The sequence below is a fragment of the Vidua chalybeata genome, chromosome 3, assembly GCF_026979565.1.
Source record: "Vidua chalybeata isolate OUT-0048 chromosome 3, bVidCha1 merged haplotype, whole genome shotgun sequence".
In the NCBI taxonomy this organism is placed as follows: Eukaryota; Metazoa; Chordata; class Aves; order Passeriformes; family Viduidae; genus Vidua; species Vidua chalybeata.
This window is the reverse complement of record NC_071532.1, coordinates 96,149,552-96,158,598: the sequence shown is the minus strand read 5'-3', so window position 1 is coordinate 96,158,598 and position 9,047 is coordinate 96,149,552. Positions and strand designations below refer to the sequence as shown.

Here is a 9,047-nt window from a genome sequence, read left to right as displayed (position 1 = left end):
GCCCTCTTCTCGGACAGCCTTGCTGAATAACAGGAATTGCCTCATTGTGTGAGTTGTGATACACAATACCCTGGCAAGGTCTCCTCTGATTTACAGTCATCTCAGACAGACAGAAAAGAGATTTAAGGAGGCAGACAGGCCTAAGAACAGTTTACTGGAAACAGAATCCCAGAGAGGAAAAAAGATCCAACCCAGACAACAATAAATCATCAACCTGTGGAGTCACCATCCCTGGAATTGTTCAAGAAATTACTGGATGTAGCACTTAGTGTAGCGATTTAATTGACATGGAGTTGTTCAGTCAAAGGTTTGACTTGATGATCTTGGAAATCTTTTCCAGTATTAAGGGTTATATGTTTCTGTTCTATAAATTGCAATTTGATCTTCATGCACTTCCCTCACACAAAATGGTTATTTACATAAAGGTGTCTTCTGTGAAAAAGAGACCATTAGGAAATATGACAGGAAGGACTCCTAATCCCACCCACTATATAAGTACTGAATAAGAACTTTGATACATTGACTATTAAGGCATTATTTTCTTTAACATCTCATATAAATGCCCAATATCAGGCAGGATGAACTGATCAAGCCCAGCCATCCTCCAAATACTCTCATTATTCTCTCCCCCACATCCTTGGAACACACTTTTTGAAGGCAGCCTGCTTGGGATGGTCCTGAGCTCTCCCAGTGCTGTAGACCTTCTTCAACAGTGAAACTAAAGAATCTTCCTATGTACTACCCATAGCTGAGACTTCTTCATCCTGCAGGAAATGCAACTAACAGAGCAAGATATGTTTCTGCCTCTCAGCTCACTGTTAGCCTTGAGGTGGAGACTATTTCTACTAAACTCAGCAGAGCTAGAACTGATTAGCACCAAAGCGAGGGATTTTAAAATCAACAGCTTTGCAAAGGAGCAAGGGTGGGCAGCTCATCTATTAAACATCATTACAAGGCAATAGATTTTCCCATTGGGAAGTCACCTTAAGCATAGTCTGAAATTACAACCTTCTGAGCCCTAGAAGTTCCAGAAGACCTGTGTATATTTTTTCTTAGATACATTCTATCTGCATCCACAGAAATAGCAAGATCATTTTCGGCATTAGTGTCTATCACACATCATGATAGTTTAAATAGAAAATTCCAAGTACTTGTTGTTCTCTTTTCCCCACATTTTAAACCAAACCAAATCTTTCTAACCATTTCATTTACAGTTTCTAAAGTAAAGTTAAAAATATTATTATGGATACTGACTTCAACCTGACCTTTATTCTTGGTGTTAAAAATAGAAAGAATATGACCTTGCCCTTTGGAAAAATGGATATTCCAGAAAATTGAACACAGGAAATTTTTTAGAATTTTGTGTCAACAGCATTTTTACAGGAGGATGATGAGAACATGATGAGTGTCATCATTAATAGTCTCAGATAGGTTTCATGAGGTCATTTATGAGAAATAAATTCAACAGGCACTAAAACCAGAAAAAAATTACTGTAAAAGTATATAGTAAATATTTCTTTTAAAGCATAGAATATTTTCTTTATTAGTGGGTTTCTCTGAATTTGTGAGGTCCCAAGTTTAGCTAGTAACTGTGACAAAATTCCAGTATGGTCTGGTCATGGTTTGACACTGCCCCAACACCAGGCATCCACAAGAGTCGCTCGTTCACCCATGCCACAGCTGAGTAGAGGAGAAAAAAAAAAAAGGGTCCATGAGTTAAGGACCAGGAGAAAACATTTCAAGGGCAAATCAGGCTCAACATAAGGTTGCAAAGTGAATTTCTTACCAACAGAATCAGAGGAGGATAATGAGAATTAAAATAAGCCCTTAAAACTCCACTCCCCCCCAGCCCCTCCCTCCTTGCCACCAACATCACAGGGAGACAGGGCATGGGGGTTTGGTCAGTTCATCACTGAGATTTTCTTCCGCTGCTCAGGGAGAGCAGTCCTTCCTCTTTGAGACAGTGGGGTCCCTCCCATGTGAGACAGTTCCCTGTGAACTTCTCCATCATGGTCCACTCTCACAAGCAGCAGCCAATCCACACCTGCTGCAGCATGAACTCCCTCCCACAGCAGACAGCCCTCCCAAAACGGCTGTGGCACGGGTCACTCTTCCACGGGGTGCAGTCCTCCAAGGACAGGCTGCTCCAGCCTGGGAGCAGGGACCCCCTCTCTCCACCAGGTCTTCCACTGGATCAGAGCCTCCTCCAGTCATCCACCTGCTCCAGTGTGGGCACCTCCCCCATGGGCTGGGGGTTGATCTCTGCATCCCCCATGGATCCCCTTGGGCTGCAGTGGCACAGCTGCTTCACCATGGTCATCACCACGGCCTGCAGAGGAATCTCAGCTCCAGCACCTGGAGCACCTCTTGCCCCTCCTTCTGCACTGACCTTGGTGTCTCTATGATGTTTTCCCTCACATGTTCTCATCTCCTCCTCTTCTCTGACTAGAAGAAACACTGTAAGACTTTGTTTTGATTTTCACCTTCAATATGTCATCAGAGAGACATAACCAACCTCTCTAATTGGTCCAGTTTTGGCCAGCAGCATATCCATCTTCAGAGCCATCAGGAATTGGCTCTACTGGACATGGTGGAAGCTTCCAGCAGCTTCTCACCTACTACCAAAAACCAGACCATGCAAAACCAATACAGGTCTAGAGTGCACACAAAACATTCAAGGCATTTTTATTTTCTAGAAATGATTCCTATGGAACAAAAATATGCATATGGAATAAAATCTTTCAGAAGCATAAAAGAGAAGAACTTCATGTACAGGTTATATCTTTTTGAAAACAGAAAAGAACATGTTTTTCCTACAAAAACATTAGTTAGTAGCTGTCTTCATAGGACTTTTAAAACCTAGCAACTGGAATTGGCACTTGAAAAATTAAGTTTATATATATAATTATAAAAATACATAAAAATGAGAGATACTGGACAGCATGAAAAATCTGGTGTATTATTTGTTTATCAGCGTTGACAGTTGGCTCCCAAGGGAAATGGATGTGCTTAATTAATTAGATGCAGAAAAAGATGCACAAATTTGCATTCATCAATTGTTTTCAAATGTTCTTCAGCATCATCAAAGCAAAACCTAGAAAGAAAGAAAGAAAAGCAGTGTGAGGCTTTCTAATATTATATATGCGACTAGTTCTGCACAAATCTATTACATTAATGCATCTTTGAAGTTAAAAAAAGTCAAACATATTTGCATCCAGCTAACAGGTTTTAATTGATATACAAGAATTGGACTATTGATGTACTCTCAGCTTACTCAACTGTGTAATTTGTATGAAAACCTAAGGTAATTTGTTCTGACACCATGATGCAGGGTAAAGCATTTGTGAGACCAGTTTAAAAGACCTCAGTGTCACTCCAAGTGTCACACCTTCATAACTAGCATCTATAAAAGTCAATGAATTTTGTCTTCTTGCTCTGACTTGAAAGAGGATTAATATTGCACAGCTGTATGCACCTGTTAATGATGAAATCTTTGTCCATTAACTGCATGGGAAGAAACAAACTATGGCTTTGAATAATAATTTGCATGAAACATGGAATATTTATGTAAAAATATTTAAGAAAAAAAGAGGGATTTTTATGTATATTAAGGAAGGTAAAGACAGGAAATCAAGTTATACACAACAGAAAGTAACAGAAAGACAGTGAAAACCTATAGGTGTTAATTCTAACTGTCCATATTTGTCTTCTAATTGCCAATTAAAACTTTCACAATGTATTTAGCAGTCACTCTCTGTGTGTTTGAATTGAAGAACAGAAAACAAAATACAGTTTTAAAAGTTAATGAGACAAATTGAAATGGAGAAGACACCACAATGGATGCTGCAAAGGATTAGGCTTTTTCACTGAAACCAGAAAGAAATTTTTCTTAATTACTTTTAAGTGACCTCTCTTTCCTTCTCCTTCCCCACCTCCCTTTTTATTTTTTCTTGTCACTCTTGTGCTGTCTGGAGCACTCAAGTTTTGCATAGAAACCACCTGTAGGCACCAGCTATCTCTGCCACTATTCACATGGTTCAAATTTCCTGCTATTATCCTTTGCTTTTCTCCTCTCCTACTCAGTCTTTCATGCACAACCCCCCTCTATTTTTTTTGTAAAAGAAAACCTCAATGCGTCAACCTCTTGTCCCTTTCAATTTCCTCCTCTACCAAAGGCAAATCTGCAGGATTATAGAGGAGAATTTGAGAAGAAATTAGAGTAAACAATACTCTGGGGCCTATTTATGGAAAGGGAATAAGGAAGGAGAGGACGAATCAGCCCGCATAAACTGAATCAGTTCCTCTTGCCTTTCTCAGCAGGCAGGTACAATGATGATTCATGAGCTTTTGGCCTAAGGGAGTCAGAGCAAAACTTGAATGCAGATGCTACAGCCTGAAAAACCTATAGTTCTGTAAAATACCTGTGGGAAATATTTTATTAAGAGGTGTCTCAAAAGTCAGTGTAATTGCTTGAAGTTGGTGAACTGCTTGTAATTGCTTGCTTAAAAAGAAAATTGCCATCCTTTAGAACCACCCTGAAAAGCTTAGATTTTTTTATTCATACATAGGCTAGGCTTGGTTGGCATTTATTTTATTTAATCATGTATTCTGTAGTTCTCATTTCAGATTTTAGGTTTGAAGGAAATTTCCTGTCATAAGTATTTATTACTTTTTACCAGTTCTGCTAAATATTTGAGTACATCTGTGCAATTTATTTTACCTTTTGAAGGTTCAGTTTAACACATAAGCAGTCTGTGATCGATACTTAATTGAAATATATTGCACACGAAGATATATGGTAATTTGAAACTAAATTAAATGAAAATACAGGCTCATACTAGAAAATCTAAATTAATTCCTTAATATAAGAAAGGATTCCCAGACTGGAACAATTTTCTAAAGGAAACTAGCTAGAAGAACAGCAAAAGGAAAAATAGTTTTCCGTTTTTGTTTGTTTGTTTGTTTGTTTGTTTGTTTTAATAAAAAAAAAAGAAGAATAGGAAAAAAAAAGAGTCACCCAAAAACTTGAAGAAACCATCAAAGCACTAAGTTCTTCAGAGCACATTAACACTTAAAACAGCATTAGTATGTGGGGATTGGAAGGTAATAAATGTGATGTCAAATTGTAAAGTAATGTCTAGGGAGCAAGAAATCAACAAAGAAAAACTTCCATACCAAATAAAATGGTTGAAATTATAAGAATGAGTAGAATTAGTAGATGTTAGGTAACTATAATATGACGAGGGGAAAAATAGCTTGGATACTGTAAGGGAGAATCACTTGTTGCAGGTGTGTTAAGAGTTCCTGGAAGGAATAAATAATACAATGAGCAACAGCAAAATCTTGAAAGATTATTTTATTAACTGTCTTTTCAAAAGTCTAATTGAATTAATTGCTGGTTGAAGGATAAAGCAAAAGGTAGGAATCAATGGCAGGTTTTGTCAATAGAAGTCCCAGTTAGACCCCAGTGACATCTATGCCTGGATTTGGTTTTGATTATATTGAGGTAGAAAATGAACAAATAGTGAAGTGACTAAATTTATTTATATATTATTCAGGGTTATAAAACTAAAAGTCATATGTGGAAATTTGCAGGAATATCTTACAGTATTGAGTGACTGGGCAATTATTTGACAGCTAAGACTGGATGGTAATAAATACAAAGTAATATAAAAGGAGTAAAACAAGCTTTGATATACATATAGAATGACGAGCTCTACTCTTACTATTCCCATTCAAAAATGAGATTCTAATCATATTGAAAATAATTCTATGAAACAAACATACTAATAAATAAATATTAGGGATTATCAGAAAGCAAACAGTGAAAGACAAAAGAAAACGTCATTATCACTGCTTAAATCTATGACACAAATATACATTGTTCTTATTAGATGTAACTATTAATCCTGTCCTGCTATTAAGACATAAGATTAAAAAAATACAGTAAAATATCAAAATTATTGTCAAACCCCACGTGGCTTCCTGCAACACTAGGAAATACAAGGTCTGATCCTAAGGTAAGTAATGATTGTGTTGTCATTTATCCAATAATGCCTCTTACTGTCAAAATGTTGAACCTCAAATAAATGATTTCAGAATTATTTCATTCTATTTCATATAATTGCATCAGTGTAAGGACTTCTCATTCCTTGTATCATCTATTGTTGAGGAAGAATGTTTAAAGGAAGGGTGGCAGAAGTAAGTGTGAATTGAAAGTCCTACATCTTGTTTCATTTGGACAGGAGATAATCAGGGCCCTTTAATAGAGCAGATGCAGTTGGAAATTTTGAGCATTCAGTGCAATTTCTGAATGTCATTAGATATCTGATCCTGCTCTTACTATGCTGAATATTGTCAGGGGAAATGAGAAATAAAGCAAGGGAAAAATGATCTCCCTAAACAAGATTCTCAGACAGAATGGGAAGGCATCATGAAAACAGCCAGAAAGATCTCAAATGAAAGTCAGAGATTTTGCATTCAAGACTGCAAATCAATAGTGGATAGTTATGTAGGTTCTTGATAGATCTTAATCTCCATCTCTTCAGATCTTTCTAACTTGAAAATTAGCTCTATTAAACTGCAAAAATACCACAAAAAGATTTGAGACTAAACTGATGGAAGGATAAAATTATTAAATCATTGATTAACCTGAATGATTGCAGGAAATTGAGAAGGAAACTAGTGCTGAATGAAAAGAAACAAAACCCTTTAATTAGTGATCAAAGATAGAAATGTATCATATGATTGCAATTTTGAGCCATGTATCTGCACAGAATTACTTCTTTAGTTCTTTGAGACTTAACTAGAGGATACCCTATAAATACCTTCATAATCATACCCTTTTCAATAAGATTTTCAGCTGTTTTGTGTTGGTTGTGCCTGTGGATTTCAAACTCGTTCAGGAGGTCTCAGGGTGGAAAGTTTTAGAACGATCATGGCTGATCAGCTGATATACACAGTTATTTTAAAATGTCATAGAATCATAGACTGCACCACATTTCTGGTTTTAAGACACTACACCATCTTGCAGTATAATCCATTCATTTCTGGATCCTGTGATCATTCAGAATGTCCAGGCTGAATTTATATATTAGGGAAAAAAAAAATGAATTAGGGAAAAAATAATGTCTCTTTTTCCGAGGCTTTATGATCTTCTAAGAAAGAAGAAGAGAGTTAACAAGTGCAAAAAAAGAAAACAAATACAGATATTTAATTCTTTCATAACAATGCAAAAGAAAATTCAACTGTACCTAGACATTTTTAAGACACAAAACCTCATGAATATTTAAGCTTCATTTTTTAAAAGCACGGGACATTTTCATGGCTTGCAGACATCCAGGCCCCGGCAGCAGCGGTGGCTCCGTGAGGGGAGGCCGGGGCTGCCCCCGCCAGACACAGCCAGTTCCAGCCGGATCCAAACGCCCTCCGCAGGGCGCAGCGGAGCCCCACACACACGGTGGGAGTGGCACTAGGGAAAATATTTAAGAAATGGCAAAATCACCAGATGACAGAGAGAAACAAGGGGGGGGAAGGAAGAAACAACTTTGGGAACACTATGATGGGAGGAGAAGGAGCTGGAGGAGATATTCCATGTGCTGGAGCAGAGATTGCCCTGCAGCCCTTGGAGAGACCATGGTGAAGCAGGTGTTTCCCAGCAGCCTGTGGAAGCACCCACACAGAGGCAGGGAAAAAGTGTGAGGGGAAGGAGCTGTAGAGCAGAGCTATTATGGTCTTAGCACAACCCTCATTCCCCATCCCATGTACCTCATGGGGTAGGGGAGGTAAAGGCCTTGGCAATGGAGTGAGACTGAGGCTTACAGGGGAAAAGAAAATGGTGGGATGGAGATGTTGATTTAGTTTATCTTTGTTTCTCATTCTACAAATCATTTTTACTTGGCAATAAACATTATTGCCCCCACACTGAGTCTGTTTTGCCTGTGGTAGTAACTAGCAAGTTACAGATTCTCTGTATCTCTAACCATGAGGTTTTTCATCTTTTTTTCTACTCTCAACATCCTGTTGAGGAGGGGAGTGAGAAAGCATGTGGGTGAGGGGTCTGACTGCCAATGCCATGACACTATACATGTGTCAAACCTGCAAGTCTAAAATCTAAGCATGGTCATCTGTGAGGACATAGCGAGATTAATCTTCAGATGCCACATATAAAATTTAAATTCACATATATGTGTAGATCCAATTGACAATAAATTTGAAGAATTCTGAGAATTAAATTTGGTGTATGAAATTAACTAAGGAGAACATGAAAAAATTTAGTTTGATTGTAACAATATAATGCAGCCCTTAATATTTTCTCTTTCAAATTTCAGAATAAAAAGATGTGGGTAATATTTATGTCTTATACTCAGGACACTCCCACTTACATTTTCCAAGTGATTTTTCAAGTCTCTTGGGAAATGTTTGAGTTTTAAGAATCAAAATCATTTCCACATGGGAGGTGCGAGAAATGCAATGGCCAATATTTTTCCTTCTGACTCAGTAGTGGGTCAGGGGATCAGCATACTTAGATAACATTCTGCTGGTTAACTAACACAATGCCAGCACCTATTCTGTCTTCCCAAGACTAAAGGGAACCAAACTATGTCTGCTCACTCTCCAGAATATCTGATCTTATTTTTGGGAATGTTTCCTTCCCTATGTTAACTCAAATTTTGCAAACAAAATTCTGGGAAGATTGCCTGAAAAGACTCAGGCCAAAAGTGTGTCAGCAGTCATTCGAGAAATACTGTAGTACTGACAAGAGTACCTGGAAATGCTTCACTGACTAATATAGACATAAAATTGTTCTTCTCTAGGGTACATACAAACCAGTTAAATACTCTGACTGCCTGTCGTTATAACCTGTGCCCTAGATTTAGCGCTGATAGGTAGCTCTGTGAGAACAGATATGGCCTGGGCATTCAGTATATATAGGTCCTGAACTCCAGAGGTTCTCACAGGTTTCACTTCTACTAAGTGACCTAAGTGACAGGCACTGTGATTGATGCCTGCCAAATGTTTGCTTTCTTACCCCTGTCTGTGAGAAA

General features: G+C 37.9%; 1 long non-coding RNA gene across 1 annotated transcript; it reads right to left on the bottom strand.

Moving 5' to 3' along the window:
* Window positions 1–2,931: 2,931 nt before the first annotated feature.
* LOC128786210 (uncharacterized) lies at window positions 2,932–7,683 on the bottom strand. Its single transcript, XR_008430210.1, has 2 exons — window positions 7,254–7,683; window positions 2,932–3,094 (listed from the first exon to the last, which is right to left on the bottom strand). It is a non-coding gene; the product is annotated as an uncharacterized LOC128786210 (long non-coding RNA).
* Window positions 7,684–9,047: the final 1,364 nt, after the last annotated feature.